The 23,909-nt window shown below is 31.2% G+C and overlaps 1 long non-coding RNA gene across 1 annotated transcript; it reads right to left on the reverse strand.

The window, feature by feature from the left end:
- Positions 1-352: 352 nt before the first annotated feature.
- Positions 353-6,603, reverse strand: LOC124532543. The gene is made up of 3 exons (XR_006966647.1): positions 6,516-6,603; positions 2,471-2,536; positions 353-815 (listed from the first exon to the last, which is right to left on the reverse strand). It is a non-coding gene; the product is annotated as an uncharacterized LOC124532543 (long non-coding RNA).
- Between the last annotated feature and the right edge of the window lie 17,306 nt (positions 6,604-23,909).

A 23,909-nucleotide genomic window follows, 5' to 3' on the forward strand; every position in this document is an offset into this window, starting at 1 on the left:
TAAAATGAATTGTATAAAACATCGTTTAAAAACGAGGGCCTTTATGAAACATGTTTTGTCTATGCTAGTGACCATCCTTTTTTCTCTACCTTTTGGTATCAAAGTGTAGTTAGTATCTATCATGAATAAGGTATCAACGTGTATGTAGAACTCACCGGCGCCGACTGATCTGGATCCCAATTAAAAAATCAGCGGTACCCTCTGTTTTTGGAGTACCGCGTACTTGCAATAGGACATACGAACACATACTTGATTTTCACTTAGTTATTTTCAGAAATATTCAAAGGTAAATGAATGAATAATACAGAGAAATTTGGATATAAATTTATTTTTTATTTCAGAAATCCTCGAGTGCGTCGGTAAGAAGATTGTATTCAGCTGTAATTTTATTTATATCAAAATTAGGTGGACTGTCAAATGGGCCATCTGATGACGCAAAGTAGTAACCAATGCTGACACCGTTGCATCGTGACATTGATGGAAATTGTAATCATTCCTCATCTCACCATCAACATTGATGACTGACAGTCATGTTATATATATATATATATATCCTTGTTTAAAAATATAAAACTTTTCGACCTTAAATCATGGTAAGATCTTAGGATATCGTATTCATGTTAAATAATTATGTTCTTCCTATTTCGATTACCAACAATTGCTTCTCTAATTATTATTCGTTTAATTTTCCTCCTAGCGTTGATCGTATCAAAGGATGTGAAAATATTTCCTGTTTGTTAAGTATGATGTTGGTTGATGGTTGGGCTTTGTACAAGTCCAACTAATTAGGTACCACCACCCAGACATCCTGTTTTCTGCCAAACAAAGATATAAAGGTGATCCAACAAACTGCAGGCACAAGAACCATAACGTTTTAGTTCTCAAGGATGGCGATTATACAGTAATGAGTTCTGTAAGCGGTGGTGACCACTTACCATCAGGTGGCCCATTTGCCACAACATCTACGAATGATATAAAAACATGTATGTTTTGAATCTACCATTACATAATAGAAATGAATGTCATCCCAATTATCACATTAATATCATTCTCAGACTTTACTGTCATTAACATTGAACATAGGTGTAATCTAATAATTTAAAACTTCAATATCCTGGATTTTTTTTGTGACATAGGTGGCAAACGAGCAGGAGGCTTACCTGATGGAAAGTGACTACCACCGTCCATTGACATCTGCAACACCAGGGGGATTGCAGGTGCGTTGTCGGCCTTTAAGGAAGGTGTACGAACTTTTCTTGAAGGTTCCCATGTCGTATCGGTTCGGTAGATTTACACATGAAAAACAAATAACATACACGGATTTAAGAAACCACTTAACTCCATCAGCTGTGGCTTGATGGAGCTCTACTATGAGTATCAGGTAACCACTAGACCCACGAGGTCTGTTATAGATTACCAATTATTATATAATCTTGTAATAAGTGGTAATCGCTCTAGATGCAGTGTGGACAAAATGAAGAATGGTTGATGCCATTGAAATGCCATGGAACTTCCATCATAATAAATGTGGAAGCAAAAACAGATATCAATTCACAACGACTAGTTCATTGTTTGGAATTAATTACCCACTTTTTCACTTTCAAGAGTAAGGAAGCGTGTTTCTGTGTATCTAATTTGCATGAACTATGATAGAAATCAAACCGCAAGGTCGAATCAGTAATAACATTAATTGTACTCGCATTGCTTGTAACGTTTAAGATGGACGATTACAACAATTATTTTATATGTTATCGGTAAATCGTGGTTCGTTCTATGTTAATTAACTTCTATTAGTATTTCATTTTAAAACTACGTTATATAATTTTTAATACTTTTACGTAATCCTATATGATGTATGTATTTAATTTATATACTATTCGTTGTAAATAAAAACGCTGTGTATCAAAATATTCTATCAATTTAAGATAATTTCTGTCGGATATAATTTACCTTCACAATATTATGTAGCCTTGATGCAAGCTATTTCGTAATATATGGTTTTTTTATGATATAGGAAGGTAAACGAACAAATGGGCCACCTTATGGTAATCTGTTACTAGCGCCCATAGAGAATGGCGCTGTAAGAAATATTAATCATTCCTTACATGTGCGAATGTTTCTTGCAAGTGCGCTATCAACCTCGAACTAAGATGTTTTGTCCCTTGTAGTTACACTGCCTGCAGTTACACTAGCTCACTCATCTTTCCAAATGGAATACAACACTGACTACTGCTATTTTTGTAGGTAGAATATCTGATGAGTGAGTAGTGCCGACCCAGATGGGCTAGCACAAAGCTATACCTTCAAGTACCAAATTTTACAAATTATGGCCTTTGTTTAATACCAGTTTATTCATTTATACAATATATTACAGAATTGATACTAGTTGTTTCAGAATATATGGATTTTATACATTAACATTAAGGTACTTTTTTAGTGTTCGAAATACCTGAGTTGTTTTAATACTTACTTCTACGTTTTGTGTAGCTTTGAGACAAGGTATCTTTATTATGGCATCAGTTGAACTCGTGTTCTTCTGCAAGAAATATTGAAAAATGCAGTTTATATTATTTATTCATACGAGAATTAAACGTAGAACCTTTTACGCCTATCATTTGACTGTATAAAGTAAATTAATTTGATGATAGCTAATAAAATGTATAAAACTCGTACTCGTACTAAGAATTTTGTAAAAAAAATAAAACTCAATTTCTAAGGTACAGAATACTAAACACTGTATTTATCTTTAAATCTTACGATAGACAATTATAAAGTTTGGATTAATATTTCTGATTCGATTTCACAGGGAAACTCCTGAATTATTGCTACATGTTCAGGTGACCACGAATCGAAAAACAACGTGGACAGGCTCTTTCCAAGGTGGAATGGCGATCTTGGGGGCTGCGGGAAGTTGGACACAGATAGCGCAAGACCGGCTGTTGTGTAGACCCTTCGAGGTCTTTATCCAGCAATGGATGTCATCCGGCTTTCAATATATAATATAACACATACCAAAGTTATATCTTATCACTAGGTATTTTTGATCGTCCGACCCTTAATTGAAACGTGCGTAGCTTTTATGAATTTTGCGAATTATTATGTGACCACTGGGTTTTTTATTCAAACTGTTACAGTCCAGTAGAATATTATATATTAACAATGACCATGACTAAAATATTCTCTACAATATAGTCTTAGGCCCGATCCCTTTTTCTTCATTTCAGATTGCCGTTCCATAGGCATTTGACTCATTTTTGAAAACAAACACATGAATAATCTTATATTTCCTCTGTTTATTGGTCTTCCATCATTTACTCGGCGATTTTGTTCAAAACTGGGTAGTTTTAACCCAACTATCAGTTTTTCTTCCTCTAAACAACAATTGGTAATATTGTGTCCCGGTTTGAAGCTAGCGTAACACACGAAACAAGGGATATAATATTTCACTTCTCACTTCTGGTTGGTGGTGCACTGGTGATGTAAAGAATGTTTAAAATTTCTTACGCCGATATTTGTAGGTAGTTTGGACCACATGTCATTAGTTGGCCTAATTGACCGTCCGTTTTCAACACCATAAAAAAGAGCATGTCTGAACCACAGACTCAATGACTGACCGTGTGTAAGATGTCAATATCATTTATGAAATTTCATATATATTCTTATTTCTTACATATAAAAAATGTAGTAGTAGTTGTAGAAATCCTCAGCCCCTGAGGTAAACACAGTAATAATACAAAGACGCTTAATCAGATACATAATCTGATAAAATTACGTCTTATTTACGTCAACTTAATGAATAAATGATAGGTATATAAAGCAAGAAATCTTAAGAAACTATTTCATGAAAAGATTTCAAAATCCTCATTTTTATAAGGAAATTCTTTTTATTATGTTAAATATACTATTGTTGCATACAATAACTGCTAATTAACACGCGATGCTCATAAAGAAAGCCAATTAAATGCCATTTGCATGATGACCTAAGTCTTATCTAGATTACATAATCTCAACATAATATAATATATGTAATTAGTCTATTATTTTTATAATTATAATTTTCACAGTATTATTATAAAGTTTGTTTGTTTTTCCGATTAAAAAACAAACTAATTAATATGAATCTTTTATACTACATACATTAGTTATACAATTTCAGTTTATATTTTCAGGCTATGCAGAATATACAGTCCGTTATATGATATCCGCAAACAATTCTAGCCATGGATGTCCAGAAAAATAAGGTTTTGTCTTTGCAATTTACTAAAATTGTTATTGTTGTTTTGACATTGTTCGGAGGGCCTTGCTTTCGGCGAATGTTCCATGCGTCCTGGAACCACCAGGTCTCTGTCGCTCCGATGGCAAGAGACCAGATGGTTTGACACTGGTCCCATGGCAAAGGGGGAGGAGTTTGTTGTGGGATGCTACCTGTGTCAATACCTTTGCAGTGTCTCACCTGGCTCATACAACACGGACGGCTGGGGCAGCTGCTGAGAGTGCGGCAGCGAAAAAGCGGGAGAAGTATGCCTCCTTGTGTAAAAGATTTTTATTTGTGCCACTAGCGTTCGAGACGTCAGGATGTTGGGGGTCAGATGCCCTTGCTTTAATCAGGGAGATTGGCTATCGCCTTAGAGAGAGGGGATTTGACAGTCACTCCGGGTCCTACCTGGCGCAGAGGTTGTCCATTGCCGTACAGCGTGGAAATGCAGCCTGCATTATGGGCAGCTTTGCGTCTGGTGGGAACCAGGAGAGACTATTTTAAGTTTGACGTGTATATACTAAATATTTACTCTGTTACAATTTAACAAAGAATTATTTTTAGGAAGGGAAAAAGGCACTGACCGTCTAGATAGCATTACTATTGCTGTATAAGAAAGAAAATAAATAACGTAAAAAAATTCAAGGAGGTTTTATATATTATTAAAAAAAACCAAATTCAATAAAAGCGAAGGTTCTCGGGAGACCCGCTAGTATGCTTTATTCCAACAATTTCTAATTGTCCTTCTACAAGATTAAATGTAAGATTTCCATGACTCGGATAATTTTTTAGATAGATAACAAATCATATTATATTTAATTAGAATTTCAGTTGAAGAATATGGGATCTGAATGGCAACAACGACAGTCGAAAAACTGTATCGTTTGATAACGATTGGCAAATAATGAAGAAAATAAACGTCGATATTATGCAATTATACTTTTATATATTACATGCAAATGTTGAATACGAACTCCACTCTTTTCGATCATCAATCATCTTGTATAATAATATGTCAATTATTTTAATGATTTTATAACGATTATATACAGTTTTGAATGCACGAGGACATAAGATAATACGTATCTTCTTCGTAATAGTCTCTTCCTTGTTCTGTTTAAGTGTCAATTTCTTATTCGTTTCATAAAAGATATATGATATATCAATGGTTATATATTATGTATAATAAGTAACCCTAAAACTATAGACGTTTAATCTCTGGCCGTTTTTGGATCTCTGCTTTAGGTGTGGAATTTCCTCATCACGTTGCTCCAATAAGGGACGTTGGATCATCTTACCTTATATATTAATAATTATTAGTTTATGGATATAAATAACACACTAGAAGCGTTATTTTTTAAGTATATTAGCACGCCTTCGAAAGCTTAATAATAATAATACAAGCTGTCAGAATTCAGCAAAGCTATGAGCCATCGTCTCGACAGAACAAATATATTGTGAGAATATGACCTCAATCGTTAAGTCGTTCAGAAGTTATACGATCACTAACAGATGCACCAACGATTAAATATCATATAACATATATCTGTATCTCAAAAACCGTTTTCTTTATACCGATGACTAAATAACTCTACCTCTAGTCTATCAAAGTATATAATTGATTATAATTATGAACTATAAATATATGTTGACGAAATTGATTATATATTTGTCCATAATAGTTAATTGGTTTAGTTTATTTTGATATATTTAATCTACAACAACAACAATAACAATGTTATATTTAATTTATTCTTAATTAATTATTTAGAGGAATGTGCAATACCTGAACAAATAAAGTGGAAGGGTAATGTAACAAAAAATGTAGTAGACATACGAAGTTTCATTCCCAAGTACAATCTTAGTATGAAATTTTGTATATTTGTTGAGTAGAGAGAATATATACCATATTATGACATCACACTACAATTCCCGGCGATTAAAAAGGGCTTAATGCACGGAGCAGCTAGTAGTCCTAGGTGAACATTGGCATTTGTGACTTTAATGTTTTATCATTAAAAGAAAAGCATTCGTACGGTACCACAGGTATCGCTATAACCATTGTGGTTTACATTAATATAATAAAATGAGACTGAACAAACATATAAATCAATTAATTTATTATCAGTATCATTCAGAAATACTAGCAACATTAATCTTCCCTATTTGGACCCGATTAACCGGAATTTGTCAAAAATTGTCCGAATTTACAGCTACACACGATAATATTAATAAAATATTATAAGCAAAGCTTACTTACACGCTAAGGTGTGTTAGGAAACGACGATTGACGGCTCTAATCACAAATGCCTCTCAGAAGGTTAGCTCACGGGGACCTTGGATGCGAGCGGTTTTCACATCAACTACTTGTGCATTAACGAACACGTACTATGCTTATATAATTACATTGTTACTACTTTAAAAGCATTGTTTCGATGCTTTTTTAAATGTATAATGTTCCCTCACAAGGTTTCTTTTGATAATTCATATAATATCGTGCCGGTCATTTACTACACAGTATTCATTGATCGCCACCTTTGGTTAAGTTATTAAATAGATTAAAAATTATATTTGAGAATTTAAGATAAAATTTATTCACAAGATATTTTGTTTGTTACCATCGTATCAATTATCATATACGTTCTATTATATAATATAAATAAATACATAAAGTATATAACATATGTGTATATTATCTTTCTTATGTTTTTTTTTTTTCGTAGACGCTTGTCCTCGATTTTTAATCGCTAAGACGTTATTTATTGGGATCTGTAGTTCGGCTCGTCACAGATCCTTTTGTACTTAAGATTCAGTGTGAAAAAGTATGCATAGACACAGGGGAAACTACCTCTTAAATTGTGGTAAGCACATAGTTAACGGAGAACAAATGTGTATCGAAAATGGGAGTGATTAGTTACCCGATGATACATTTGGCAGTCTGTATATATCCTATACCACAAGTACGAAATGTATTACTTCATCATACGACCGAGAATCGTCAAAGTCGATTTGGTAATTTCAATTTGAATTTATATACATAAACAAATACAGTTACGCTATAAAATATTAGCATAGATTTGTGTCTGAGTGTTTATTTGAACGATATATTTGCAGCCTAAGTCGGTATTCAATAGCACAAAGGATCTCCATGAACTAAATTACTGTGAGCGCTGAGCGACCACACACGGCCTCGCTCGGAGATTTTAGCTACATAGCCATCTTTACAAGTTGTAAATTACACAGAGTTATGTTCAAAATATTACTTATATATTATATAATCATGAATAAAATACACTTTATGCAGATAAGTAAATATAAATTAACATCTGCTTTAAATTCTTATGCGATTTATATATTAAGATAATTAATGGCTTGCATGTGTATTTACAATTAAATTTTGTAGTTAAAATGTAAACTAATAGTAGTATAAGTACATTTAGAATAATTATATTCTGTTTTTAATGAATAGGTACTTTTTTTGTTCGTGGGATTGTTTCTACGGTAAGAAATATTATTTTATTATAAAATTAAGATCTTCGTATGAATAGGCTTCTATTTCATTTGCCATTCTTTTAAATCAACAAAAATAAATAAAGATTATCCCTACATACATATCTTTGAAATTTATTTAAACGATTTTACTGAATGATTAAAATTAAGGGTATTAATTTATTTTTTATATTATGATTAATAGATACAATAAACATTTTAACCAATAAGGATGTCGTTAAACAAGATATATATCTATATTTCAAACATCAAATCTAGGATTCACAGACAAACTAACATTTTTTTTTTATTTCATTTAAATAAAATATTACATCTGCTTTTTGTATAATTAATTATGTAGTGTTATCCAAAGCATAAAAGATATATTATTTCTTTTATAATGATGAGATGAATCGGAGTAATCATTAGAATATAATATGTAGCATGTGTATATACATGTATATAGAATAGATCATAATTATGAATCAATATAATAAAAATGTTCCAAACCTTCTCGACACAGGGAAAGGAGGCCCTATCCCAGCAGTGGTAAAAGTACAGGCTTTTGTTGTATTGTTGTTGTTGTTGTATTCAGCATATAAAGTTCATTTACACCAATATATTATATATAGAATTCAGAACTGTTAGCTTTAACGTTTACATGACGGTGTGGCTTTGTGCAAGCCCGTCTGTGTGGTTGCCACTCCCTCATAAGATATTCTACCACCAAACACTTTATACTTTTTGTGTGTACCAGGGACATAACATCTTAGGTTCTAAGGTTGGTAGCGCATTGACGACGTAAGGAATAGTTACTGCTTCTTATGTATTGTGTCAACCATATACCGTTAGACGACCAATATTATAAAAAATAAAAACATGATTCTAACAATAAATTTGATTTATATTCATCAAAACAATTTATTTAAAATAAATATCATAAACGGTATTTAAAGTTAATTGATATCTATTTCGATAATTGAGTTTCGAAACTATAACATAACGCGGAAACGCATAAACAAATTTAACCTCTAACTGATTTTTTATTTGTGCAAACAATAAACATTTTCACATTTTCATTTTCCGTATTCTGACATCATAGCGATATAAAACTTCTCTTAATTATGTAAAACAATTTACTATTAAAATTCTTTGAACAACGATTATTATTATATATTGAGATTTTTTTCGTCGTTCCTTGTACTATATTTGAAATATAATATAAATATTTTCTTACACTGTCAATACACTGGTACAAGATTACAATCAAGATAAGATCAATCAATCTAGATTAGATGTTATGTCCCTTGTGCCTGAAAATACTGGCTGCCCTTCTAAAACAAAAAAAAAACAACACATTGTTGTATCGCGCTAGATTAACTAATGGACTATCCCTGACGGAAAAGCTCAAGCCAAGTATTTTGATAATAAAAACGCACGCAAAACGTTTTTTTTTTTATATTCCTTTTTCTATTTTCTTTGTAATAAGTTCGATAAATATATTATGTGTATTTAAATTAAAGACAAATGAACCTTCTAATAAAAAAATCAAGAAAATCAAGTGAATTTTTTTTTCTAACAGATATATTGTTATAACGATCAAGCACAAAATAAAACTATTTAGCCTTAAAAATATTCAAAGCAATATTATTCAGTTATTTCGATAATATAAGTGTTAATCCGAGTTAATACATCTCTTCCTACGCCAAGCAATTTGCGTCAAAACAACAATGGTTCAATGACGGAAAACTACGAATGAATTATGTATGACATTTGTCGTTATATTGGTCTAATTAATCTGGTGACAGTGTTTAGTTGAATTGTAATTTTGACAATTATTGATAGAATAAATTCTCACCTACTTCCATTGTAGCTGTTGGCAACTTGGCTCTGTGTCACTGTGATGTTGGATATATTTCAAGTAATATGAATACAATAAAACGGCACTTTATTGGTTAGTGTTTTCATAACTGAAAAATATTTAATATCTAGGTCTAACGCTTGATAACATTTACAAACGAGGGCTATTAGCTCAATAGCCTAAATATTATTAAAGTTATTAATTTCGGGATATTTACCATATTTTCACGATAGATAATGTCGAAATATCGCGCTCCACCGAACAAAAATAAAAAACATAGTAAATATCTCGAAATTAATAACTTTGATAACAAAAATAACCATGTTAATTTAAAAAAGCCTACCTAAATATTTTTTAAAGAAATAACACAATAACTACATCAATTATAATTAATATATTATCATGTATATATACATATGTTTATCTAGATATTATTTATACTTTATATTATAAATGTAAAAGTATATACATATATCTGTCTGTCCGTCGCTCTTTCACTACGAAACCACTGAACTGAATTTGATGAATTTCGGTATGAAGGAAACTTGAGCCCCAAAAAAGGACTTAGACTACATTTTAGACAACTAACCCCTAAAACGAGAGGGCCGCGGGCGACAGCTAGTTCTAAATAAGCTAGCTCGATTTAATCATTGATCTACCTTCTTGAGCTGCAGATCTTGAGGTACTTGATTCGATTTTCGGGATATGAGGTAGTGAGTAAGATTTCGCAAGTCGTTCCTATAGCGGTAGTGTTTATCTTTATATCTCAGAAAGCTTGTAAACCCGTTACTGTTGCGTCTGAAGCCACCATCTCCGTCTGTGACGGCATCTCATCAATGAACACGGTCAGAATCAGTTAACACAAACAATACACCATCATTATAATTAATTGATTAATGTTAATAAAAAATGGATTTCAAATATTCACAATGTCGTTTTCAAACAATTAGCTCTTCTATTGAACGCGCTGTAGGTGTACATTCCAATTAATGTATCCGCATTAACACCATTGGTTTGTACCATAATCAGTCACGAGTTGGATTCAAACGTTGAGATATTAATTCATTGGTTAATTTAATATTTATATTGCGCTATCAGGGAATACGATCTTTCGTTCACGATTGAAAGGTGCGTAATACGAAGCTTAATCGGAGTAACGGCGAGGACTTGACACGCTCTTATTGGTTACTCGGAAATGTTATGATTTTGTACTTATCCTAAAACGATTCGAATGAATTTGGTTTTTTTTTATTTTGAATTTTTTTGTTTCTGGTGTGTATCACTGTGTAAAATGTCCTTAGATTTATGTCGAATTAAAAATAAAATACCGAATCTGTTGTGTCATAAACATTTTTTATTTATCATTTAATAATAGGTTTTCCAAAAAAAAAATAAACAATAATTACTAAGTACGAATAATTAATTGGACAGAGAATACGCGAAACTGTGTATAGTATTCTAAATGAATACAATATGTGTATGCTCTATATTAAAAAGTGGCTTTATTTTAATTTTCTTAGAAATATTTCTAATTAATTAGGCGACCTTTTGAATATCGGTAGTCAAAAAGGAGATACATGTTAGGGTAAGCGGGACCGCCTATAGCAGATCATTATCTCCATAAAATTATGGCATCTAAAAGCCATACGTCGACTATAATACCGCCAAGAATGTATTACCTAAACCTAAACGCCGGTTCTAAGAATTGAAGGCAAAAAGTTAGGTAAATTCACCGGACGAGTATTTTTTTCGCGCTAAAAAATCGTTCATCACTCCCAAGGTTGTCGGCTAGACGTACAAAGAATGCTTGTCTGCCAGTCTGTTTGGCGTTTTTTTTGCAATGTCATACGTGATACTAAGTTAAGTCACGCTAAGGTCGAATTTTGTTTGATTAAGATTATTTTTTTTTATTTGACAACTCGGGAAAGAGTACTCGTCGGAGCGAGGTCTTTCTCACACTATTAAACCATGTTTCTGATAGCTCAGACGATTGTATGAGCAAGGTTATAGAGTTGCAGTTATAATAATGTATTACATACTAAATTTTATGTAGAGTAATTAAGATTAATGTTCATTTATAAACTACGTTGTTCGATAATTGTTTCTGTCAGCCTTTCAATCATGATGTATTAGTACAAGGATTATCTTCAGCGTTAGAGAAAAAATCATTTATAACGGAATTATGAAATTTTATATACTTGCTTTGAATATGTAATAATAGGAACGTTTTCTGTCTGTGTGTTCTCTTTCGCGGCCGAACCGCTGAATCGAATTTCAAGAAAAACATATTGTTTGTGCCTGTACACTACACTGTACACTACTACAACTCTTATAATGCGACTGAAGCCCCAAGCGACACTAAGTTACATAATATTATATTTTATTATACACATGATAGATATATTCTAAAGATTAACTATTATAGTTATTGATATTATAAAACGATGATTCCGGGTAGATGTTGTTTAGATTTATGTCCTAAGTTTCACTAATTTAATAACGCATATAATTGTAGGTATTATAATTAAAGTCATATGTTCTGTTTATATATGTATTTGCAATTGCTAGTGATTAATTGCGGTTTCAAACACAGGCAAGCACTTCACTTTAATGTAAAAGCATCGTCATGAAATCTATGTCTAATTTCAATGAAATTCTAGTACAATGTATCTAAGAACTCCCATTGAAGCGTCGTGGTGGGATTAGCAGCAAACTCTTCAAACGGAGAGAAGGATAAGCCCAGCAGTTGGATAATTTCAGGCGCTTACTTTACTTCTATATATGTATTAGTTATTATACAATCGGAGTTTGAAATTAAACAGGACCATATAACCCTGTGAGTTTTACAACTGATTATACAAATTTTAGCCAAGTGCATCCATATTAAAAGCCTGTAAGTACCTTAATCATCCAAATGACTTCAGGATTCTACCTGAAGGAATTCCAATGGTTTCTGTCCATCCAGCTATCATGTAAACTCCTGCTAAATATTTTATTCATGCGGTGTAAACACTGCGCCTGAATAAGTCGCATAAAGGCAAGCAAATAATAATGTTGATAACAATTATTTGCACATAAACGAAAATCGCAATGCATTCACAAATGATGACAAAGATGTTCTTTTAATATCGAACCAAAAAAATACTAGCTGATCGATTTATGACGCCGTACTTTGAAGATATAATTAGTAAATTTATATAAAAATAAAATATATCATCTTTCTACTAATAAAAACACTTGGCTGAATGGTTGTTTGTTACCCAATTAAACAAGGACGGCTGAACGGATCCGGATGAAATTTTGCAGGGATATAGATTATAGCACGGTTTAATACATAGGATACGTTTAATGAAAGGAAAATGGAAAGTGTGCTTTGTACAGTTGATGACACCTGTACACCCTGCCTTCCATACACGCCCGGAAAGTTGCAGTGATAAATCACTAGGTAATATTGTATCATAATTAAAATTCCATTGATTTCGGCTTAATATTTAACGTCTACTAAACACAAACTAACCAATAATATTATAAAATATAGCTGTATCGCTTGCCTATAACCATTAATCATTACATATACATATATAGTGTATACATGTTTAGAAGATTTAATTATTGTTTTTAAAACATTTAGTTTCCTTACCACAGAGTTATCAAGGTCTGTAAAAAAGACATATGAGTCTAATTCGATTTCATAATATTGTAAGTCGTTGTCTTGTCTGTCCGTTTTGATATAATCTGTTTTATTATTATGACCTTACTTAAGTAGTACAATAATATTTTGTTGCGTGTTAGAGCAATAATGTGTAATCTTTCTCACGGTTCGCTTTGTATAGAGATTCGGAATTGAATCAGCGTATTGCGGCGTATATATCAAAATCATGTGTTTTGAGCGTAGTCTTAATAAATTGTAATTATAAAATATCTGAATAAAACTCTGTAAGTTCTGCGTACATTTTTCTTTTAAATATAAAATTTACAGTACGGGTAGATAGATTGCTATCTATAAAAAAATTTTGTTGCACAGAGATTCAATCATAGTTTGAATTTTATTTGCGTGGATAAATATTTTTAAAGTAACAACCAGATTTTTGTAGAGGTAGATTTGAGGGTGGATAATTTTACGGACTTTAAAAGGATATTTATGGTTGTGAAATTAAAATAACATGAATAATTATAGTGATGTATACATTGATATATCTAATGGTTAACGGATTTTTCAGGAGAAGAGTTTCTCGCTTGCTTCGTGAATAAGCGATCAAAATAATCACCGTAAGATAACTTTGCAGTGCGTGTTTTGGTTGGAAATCGTCATCTTCAAATAAGATTATCTTGGCTCTTTATAATATTTGCAGTGGAAAATCTTAACAAATTACCATGTAAAAAGTATAAAGTAATATAATAGATAATACACTATACTTCTTAGTTACACATTATACAATCATGTTCAGTCTATTAAAGTTAATTTCCAAAAATCTTCCCATAGCGGATTAACATTTATTGAAGACATTGTCCATCGAGGAAGCAGTTTTAAATGTGATAGTCATTCTAGAAAAACGATTTCATAAGTACCTATAGATTTATTTTTTTATAAGGTAAAAAAAATTGCAACATCTGTTTCGAAAATAAATAAAAAATAAATACTATTTACACAAAATGCACACTTTTTTAAATAACAACATCCGCTGCCATTTCAGTTAACTAAAAGGGTGTCGACAGACACACACCGATGTTATCTCGAGAATAAACATATAGCTGTGATCACGACCGAATGTAGGTATATGAACATAACAACCGAACAACTAAGCATTTACGCATTCATTATTATATACTTATATAACGTTATATGATAAATATTTTAGTTAAATAAATATTATTATCGAAGGAACGTTTCTGAACTATTCTTTATATTTCTTTACATAGTAGACTTAATTTTAAGATATGATCTAGATATATTCCGCTATAATATCCTATTATTATGACCTTGATATATGAACAAAATGCAATCTGTATACATCATGTTCAATTAGACACAATGATAACTTACTAGAAATATTAATAGATAATGTAGAAACTGTATAGTTTGATTTGAGTACTTATCAATTTCTCAAAATTTAGCAATTATGGTTAAACATTACTATGATTTTTTTATTTTATTACATTCACATGTCACGTAATAAAATAAAACACGCTCTTATGAATCTTCGAAATAAATACTTAAAAACTAGAGCAAGTGGCTGACCTGATGGTAAGTAGCGCTTTACAAAATACTATCACTATCAACGTGTATAGGGTGTATTATTAACCCAAAATAGCTTCACTTTTAATAAAACCACTCCCTACATTGTCAATTCTTTCGGAACAAAGAAATGAATAGTTTTTCCAGTTCAAACCAGAATATTACCAAGAAAAATTGTTTTGTTGTTTGGTAAATAAAAAATACATTTTCCAACAGTGGGAAAACGCATTTCCCTCGTATACAGCAGTACTCATTTCTCTTCAGGGCGCGTCTTGCGATCACAAACGCATACTACCATGACGTCAAGACGCCTGGGCCGCCAATACAGGCCTGCTATAATAATGGTAATATACATGTTATATTTTATTTAACGATGTTTTATTAATACGCAATTAAATACCATACAGATGTATGTTTAATATTATTGATTTTGAATGGGCTAATTTTTAATAATTATAATAGATTGTACATCAAGTATGTACTCATTATTCTCAGATGATCTTAGAGTGCATAAAACCGTTCATTAGATGTTACGAGAGTGTATACATGGATATGTAGTTTTATTATGCTAAGCATTCGGTAGATAACCTTGTGGGTTGTAAAAAACCGAAGTAGGAAACACAAGCTGTGTTACTTCTTTTATTTAATTACAAGTTTTTTTTTTATTAAAACTATTTTTGTTATGTGCCTAATTAGGAGGAATACGTCGCGCGTGTTATTTGTGATGCCTTTCATTGTTAACAGTAATAATAATTGTATACCATACAGAATCGTAGCGTGTCTTGACGGGGCCCCGTATAATTGATACGGTACATACGGCGATAACTACGCCCCTGATACCATACTTATTAAAGTCGCTTAAAACACAAATTTGTCTGTCTTAATTATTAGTCGCTTAAAACACAAATTTGTCTGTCTTAATTATTATTTGAATTAGCAGTTGAAGGAACCAGACATCATACAAAATTGTTTTAACGATCACCCCTACATAACATTTATAAACTATTTTGGTAAAAAATGATATGCCTCATCCTTTGTCACTATGATGACTTAATATATTGGAAAGTAAATAATGAACTTCACAACATTTCTTTTTTTAGATTTTTATATTTTAAATATTATAATTTAAAATTAAAATTAAACATAAGAATCTAATCAACGATACAATATATTATATATTTCTTTATTATTAATAATAATAATTTAAGTAAAATGTACTTAATAATTTTTTTCTTAATTCAGGCGCAAGTGACACCTAGCGAAAAAATTTTGTACTACGATACAAATTTTAGTTTGAGTTGTGTATAGTGCCATCTAGTGGCTATGTAGGAATAATGTCTATATTTTTTCTTACTTTCAGATAAAGAAAACTTTAATATTATAATTATTGGAATTTTAACAAAATAATCTTACTGGGGTTTCTTTTATAAATAGTTAAATAATAAATAAATACGCATAAAATCAATTACACATTTGCCCGCCACCTATTGGAAACTTCTTGAATTACGTTGGATGGACTTTTAAATAATGTTTAATATACTCTCCAGATGACTCTATACTGAAGTGAAAACTAATATTATTATGGTTATTGTTATTTCATTTCAAGTAGTTTTATTAAAAAAAAATACATGTTTTATTATATATAAATTTGAATACACTGTCAAAACTGAATACCTACTTCGAAAAAAAAATGTCTACTTCTTACTATTAAATAATAAATATTGTAAATAAAAACGTTGATTTGATTTAGTTCTATAGCAGTGTGACATTCTATTAAGATTTTTCAGAATATACATATATATTTTTTTATGTAATAGGTTGGCGGACGAGCATATGGGCCACCTGATGGTAAGTGGTCACTATCACCCATAGACAATGACGTTGTAAGAAATATTAACTATTCCTTACATCGTCAATGCGCCACCAACCTTGGAAACTAAGATGTTATGTCCCTTGTGCCTGTAGTTACACTGGCTCACTCATCCTTCAAACCGGAACACAACAATACTGAGCACTGTTGTTTGGCGGTAAAATAGCTGATGAATGGGTGGTACCTACCCTGACGGGCTTGCACAAAGCCCTACCACCAAGTTTATATGCCTAATTACTTGCATAATATTGCATTAAATTTTTTTATTGAAATTTAACATATTCAAAAAACATTAATATTAATGTTTGCGTAGATTACTTATTTAGGTATATACTCCTACCTCATTTTTAATGATTGTGTATCAGGTATATTATTATATTAGTTAGTATATTAAATTTTAAAAATTGTTGGATCATATCCTGTAATACAAAACTGATTTAAATAATTTAATAACAGTTGAAAAACACATTAAAACAAGATAGCAGCGCGAATATTATTTCGTAAAGTTTTAAGAAAAAAGCTTACTTAATCAAAATTTATAGTTAAAGCTTAAAGTAGATACAGAACTAAAAGAAAGTTTGCTCAGCCAGTTTCATAACACAGGATAATAAACTAAAAGCCTTTGAAAACCGCGCACAAAGAGCTAATTATGTTAAAATTATCTTTATAAGCGCTGCCTGCAATATACTGCCACTCCACAGCAACGTGAACGCTCATATTATCTGTTGAGATTGCCTCTTAATAATTTTTGACTCGACTGCGCTGTAGTCAAGGAGATAAAGTATTTATATTGTTTATCGCAATAAATACTTATATTAGATTTCCAAAAACACTCTTAGTCTTTATGACGTCTCTTGATGCACTTTTATAAGCTATGTTATAATTCCATTATATACTCATAACAGACAGACAATGCTGAGATGGCCCAGTGCTCAGAACGCGTTTATCTTAACCGATGATTGCGGGTTCATATCCAGGCAAGCACCACTATATATATGTGCTTAATTTGTGTTTATAATTCAATATTCATTGGTGAAGGAAAACATCGTGAGGAAACCTACATGTGTCTAATTTCATCGAAATTCTGCCACATGTGCATTCCACCAACCCGCATTGGAACAGGGTGGTGGAATTTGTTCCATACCCTCTCCTTAATGGAAGAGGAGGCCTTATCCTAGCAGTGGGAAATTTACATGCTGTTACTTACTCATAAAAGAAAGAATATAAATATGATTGTATAGTTTTCTTTTGTAAATTAGGTACGTATAATATGTTCCAATATATGGAATAATTCACTGTTAGGTTATTGGCAGATTAATAATATAATCTTTGGTTAATAACAACAGCTGTGATTTGTTTCGAATTATAAATGAGTTCCGAGAAATTTATAGTCATTCCAATAAATCGCGTAAGATTTATTACATAAAATGACTTCAAATTTCTTTCGACGTTACCAATTTTTTTATAAATTTAAATTACGTATATCTTTTTACCTTAATTTTAACTTTTATAAATTAGTCTTTGCTACTATAAATCGTAAGGGATTTATGAAATGATATTAATAATTAATTTAATTTTCAATATTCTTTGATAAAAGTTATAGGCAATTCTCAAAAAACCTTGTTCCGAGAATTTTATACTGTGTTTCAATTTATTAAGTTTAATAGACATAGTATTATGTTATATTGATGAATACTTTTGACTTACTTAATCCTGTTTCTAAAATCTTCTGGTCTATCGTACTTAGTCATATGCTACTTTATTATTGTATGCAGAGGTGACGTAAGGTGTGGGCGGCGTGGGGCACTGCCCAAGGCCTCGCGGTGCAAAGGGTCTCGCGCCCAAAATTTGAAAAAAACACCAGGGTCTCGCAAACTGTATCTTGCCCTCATTAAGATTCGATCTTGTTCCGTCACTGACTGTATGGCTCGCTTGATTTTTTAAATTACTTTTATATTTATAGGTTTATATCGCCAGATATTTAGGAATACTGTATATTGCACAAGAATGAACGAACACCGACGAAGTATTCTCCAACACATTTCGTTCCTGTTTTTAACCCTCTGCACATTAGATTATGCAAGATTTCTTTTTTTCTATTTATTATTGATTCGCGGTAATACTCAAGGGTGTCCAAGACGAGTAGAGCGCTCAAATACACAGGAATACCAACTAAAATACAAGATGTGCCCTCTTCCTCTCTTCAGGTGCGTCACGGGATCATTTTCGCAAGCTACCGTGACAGAATAAGCTGTACCTGTGTAGTTTTATATAATATTGCAGAATATAACGAGACTTTCACCATTGAGATATTTTCTTAACTTCCGAGGCTTAATATATAGTTAATAAAGTTGAATATTTTTAAAAAGGGTTGTAACCCTTTTTATGATTTTGTATTTTGCATTGACTTTATATGATGAACTAACGTCATATGAAAAACAGCTATATTCAAGGCTGGGCTAAATACGTTTTTGTGAACACCCCCATAACTCTGCTGTTTCTCAACTTGAGATAAGTTGTCTTAGGAGTTCCGAATATTTTAGTCGAATAATTAATGTAACATCTTCCTTATAAATATTTAAAGGTTTATATCAAGAGACAAAATTGTGTAGGAAAAGTAAACCAATATTTTTATAAGTGTACTTCTGATATATTACAAAATAGGATCGTTAGATTAAAAATAGTTTAAACTTAAAAGTAGGTATAGATATAGACTCTATATAAAGAATACTATATTGATTTTGACATCTCATTATAAGTCTGTAAGCAAGTTTTTACTGACATAATTTCTGCTGAGTTTTATACACGGAAAAATTTCAATCTCTGAGCAAACGAGAACGTACGTACTATAATGGGCAGGTAAAACCATATCTCATCCATAGTTCAAAGTTGAAACGTTTGAATGAACAAGAACAGATTCCAGAACATCTATGAAATCTTAAACCAAGTAAAGAAATAAAAGATGCAAATTACCTGAATACTATCTCAAGACTAGTCTACAGCTGTACCGGAAGAGCTAATCGATTAAACGAAATTTTCAACTAATCAGTAAGAAAATAATATATATGACTGAAAGACTAAAGATTTTCTTCTCAATATAGTTTTTCGTTTGCTAGAACACAGCACTGATTTTTCGTTTACATTCATTTGAATAGTGTTTAATATATGAACGCAGACAAACATACACACTTATAAAGCTATATATGTTATGCATAATATGAAAGAACACAACATTTTGTAGTTCAATAATTTGTTTTCTGAATCCGTATGAACTAGCAACGGAATATTGTTTTCATATTTTATAATAATATGCGTGAAAAACCAAAGATTTAAATGTAAAAGCATTCCCACTAAAACACGCGGCTATTCATTATATATTGTCACCATACAAAGTCAGGCCGCACCTTTTGCCGACAGCCCGCAAACCGCAACGCTTTTAACACGCGGCCGAAACGCGGGAAACAATTCAATTTTCCCTGCATTTAAACTTTAAAAGCCTCTTGATTACTACCAAACTAATAATACCGGGCCGAAATACGAAACAACGCCTTATATCCATGACGTACGAACCACAGACTGCAATTTAAAGTTCATCTTTGTTTGGTCCTGTTCGTTTTCTACAAACACCATTTTACGGAAAACTCATTCATAAATAATGCCTGCAGGTGACGCGGCTCTTTGATCTCGACTTCTATATTTTTTCTAATATTCCTTTAAGATTAGGGAACGAAAACGTTATAGCCAAGTAATGTTTGATGTTTCAAAATGCGATTTGTTGTTTGCTATCGTCTGAACACATATTAAACGTTTGAAAGGTTGATTTTTTTTTTTTCGTTTCATTTACCGACAAACTTATTATTTATGGTAAACGTATTTTTATTTTATTTGAGTCAATAAACAGCAATTTATGTATTTTTTTTTACAGTCAACAGTTCCCTAGTGGTTTGTTTTTAATATCAGAAATAAACTGTTATGGTTACACCTATAATTTTATGAAGGTTTTAGTTAATCATTGAAATTAATCGTTAATACTTCTTTTGTATGATAAATTTAAGAAAGAAGATAAGATAAGAAGAAAGATAATCAGTGTTAAACAAAGAAATCTCTAATTAAGTATATTAAATATGGAAGCGATTATATTTGTTTATTGATAGTCAAAAATCTATCACCGGTTCGGAAATTAACACCTTGGACCTAAGAAGAACCGGCGAAGGAATTCCGCGAGATATATACCTATATTTTTATTTTTTGTTCAACATCAATACGCAACTATTTTTTTTAAATATATGCCATAATAGTACATGTAAATAGTACATGTAAAGTTGTTTTTGATACAAAAAAAATTGTAATAAAGAAAATTAGAAAAAAAACAATTTGGTTTTTTAAATTGATTTTAAAAATCGATGCTAAAGAATCAAGTCTAAATCAAAAATTAGTGTATTACTTAGACAGAGGAGGCCTTTGCCCAGCAGTGGGATATTTACAGGCTGTTGTTGTTAGTCACCCTAAATACTCTCCTTACGACGAAACCCACCAATCAAACAGAATAAGATGCCATAATTTTCTCTTAAGCATGTAATTACGCTGTTATTGATAAACTATTATTCCTGTCTTGAATCCCTATATATTTCTTTCATAATATAACAACGTATGTATATATAGCGAACTAACAATTAGCGAGTAAATAATGAAAATTGTTTTTCATATAATGGAGCAGGGAACGAAATTGTTAATTTGAAAACAGTCACACGTTTCGCGAGACTCGTACGTTTTGTTTGAGAGGAGGCTGTGCGAATAATTTCCATATGGCGCGGGTATTTTTTTTTAACTTTATTGCGTGCGCATTTTTTAATTTCAACCAACTATACGATTACGGTCCTCCAGTATGAAATATTACAATGAATTCAGCTTTTTTTTATTTCAACAAGTGGGTTAATTTATATTGCATTTGAAACAATAAAAGTTATCAATAATTTTATCTATACATTTTGAGATCATATCCTCGCTAGCTTGAAAGGACTGGTATTAAAACGTAAGTGTCGATGAAAATCTGCCTGAAATTTAGTCAGAGTTCAGACTCATTCGAACTTAATATCCAAAGTTGTACCTTAGAATTGTTTTTTCGTTAATGATGGCGATTGAGTTAGTTCCATACTAAAATTAATTAATAAAGTAATTATTATTAATTATATATTATTTACTTTTAATAATTATTACTTCTGTTCATGGAACCTTCATTATTATAAAAATAGTATTTAAAAAAATAAGAGAATATAACATACAAAGTAACTACTTTTGTATATATAATCATCTGTTAAACAGTTCACTGAAAAAATATTCGAGGTTCATAACGTTGAGTTTTAAATAGATTTTAGATTTTCCACATATGATTCAGTATGTTATACAATAAAATAACTTATTTAAATGTAATTAAGCTCGTTATTCGCTTAAACCCTTTGCATATTTTTAATTTCATAGGCTAATAACTTTCGTCTCAAGAGCGAGAGGTGTAAGAGCGGCAATTAAAACGCAACATCGCTTTGATCATAATAAGTGTACTTATTACTCGGTACGGTAAAAAGACTTCGACTATTCCTAATGCGTAGTGTAGTCTGCTACGTGTCGTGGCTTTGTTTCCACGATATTCTAGCGAGAGTTAATTAATATTAATCTATCCACTAATTTAAGATATATTAAAAACAATTTTATTAATATTCAAGTTAGATTCGCATATGCTATATAAGGTATTATTATAATAATACTATAGATATGCCCCGGCTTCGCACGGTGCAATACTGACACTAAATATACTACAAAATTTGTTTAATTACCACATCAGATTCGAAACTTCTAAAACTATCAGTGCTTCTTTACTGTATTGTGTAAGTATCACAAAACTTCAGTACAAAAACCTTCCTCTCAAATCATTTTATCTATTAAAAAAAACTGCATCAAAATCTGATGCATAATTTTAAAGATCTAAGCATACATAGGGATAGACATAGGAAATAGACTTTGTTTTATAATACGTAATGATAAGAAAGAATGGTACAAGTTATTATGTTACTTCAATTTTTTTTTATTTAACAGTAAATTATTTCTATAAGCATAAATTTTTGACTGCCCACATTTTGTAAACAAGAAAATTATAAAAACTAGATAGGTTTTTATCTTTCAAATGTAAAATTTGTAAACCTAAGCCTTTAATACTTGAAGTGTCTTCGATAAGATTTGACCTAATTTTTTACACTTATGTAGTTTATATTATTAACATATTATATACGTATATTAACGTATAATGTAGTTACTAGTAGTCACCTCGGCTTCGTTTGGTTTTTGGGGTGTCGGTTGTCACGTGTCAGATAAAGAAGTAGTTAATGTCCTTTTAAGTTCAAGTTTGCTTCATGCCAAAATTCATCAAATTCGGTTCCGCGGTTTGTTTGTGAAAGAGCCTCAGACAGACATACAGAGTAACCTTCACATTTATAATATTATAAAGAAATAATAACAATATAGACAATCCATGTCGACAATATAATAAAATTTAAAAAATTAATATACAAAATTGATTTTGGTATTTCATTTTTTCAAGGCTTATCAAATATAATCAACATTTTATAAAGATAAGTGCGGTTCGAATGTAAATTATTGATGTTGTGGAATGATTGATCGTTGATGCCACGCGACGTTGTGGACTTTGATTGTTTGGTTTAGTCATTACTCAGGAGTAATTACCGACTTATATTTGTTTTCTAGAAAATGTTTGATACTAGAATTACAATGAAACAAATCGATCAAACGAATATAGACCTTATGGTGATATGATTATATTCTGTTATACATTAGGAAGTTTTCTTACATTTTGTGTCAAAGATTTGATGATTATTAGGTTACAAATTTAAAAAAAATCCTATATTATTATGCAACAAAATTAAAAAGGTTAGGTATGTTAATATTATTTTAGGTTACAGTTTACGTGTTTGTATTAAAATTCTTTTGGTGTGTGTGTATTTGTGTCACGACTCACGGGTGTTAGTATGTGTGAGACACACTCGTGCTTACAACTTGACGTAGACTGAAAAAAAGCATTCAGTTTTGATGTATTTAATGTGGTGGTGACGTACCTACGTCGTTGGTAAATAGATCTTTAGTTGGTCTGCCATTCTCATAAAGGTAATATTAATATACGATATGCATA

This window comes from Vanessa cardui, chromosome 1 (genome assembly GCF_905220365.1).
Source record: "Vanessa cardui chromosome 1, ilVanCard2.1, whole genome shotgun sequence".
NCBI classification, from domain to species: Eukaryota; Metazoa; Arthropoda; class Insecta; order Lepidoptera; family Nymphalidae; genus Vanessa; species Vanessa cardui.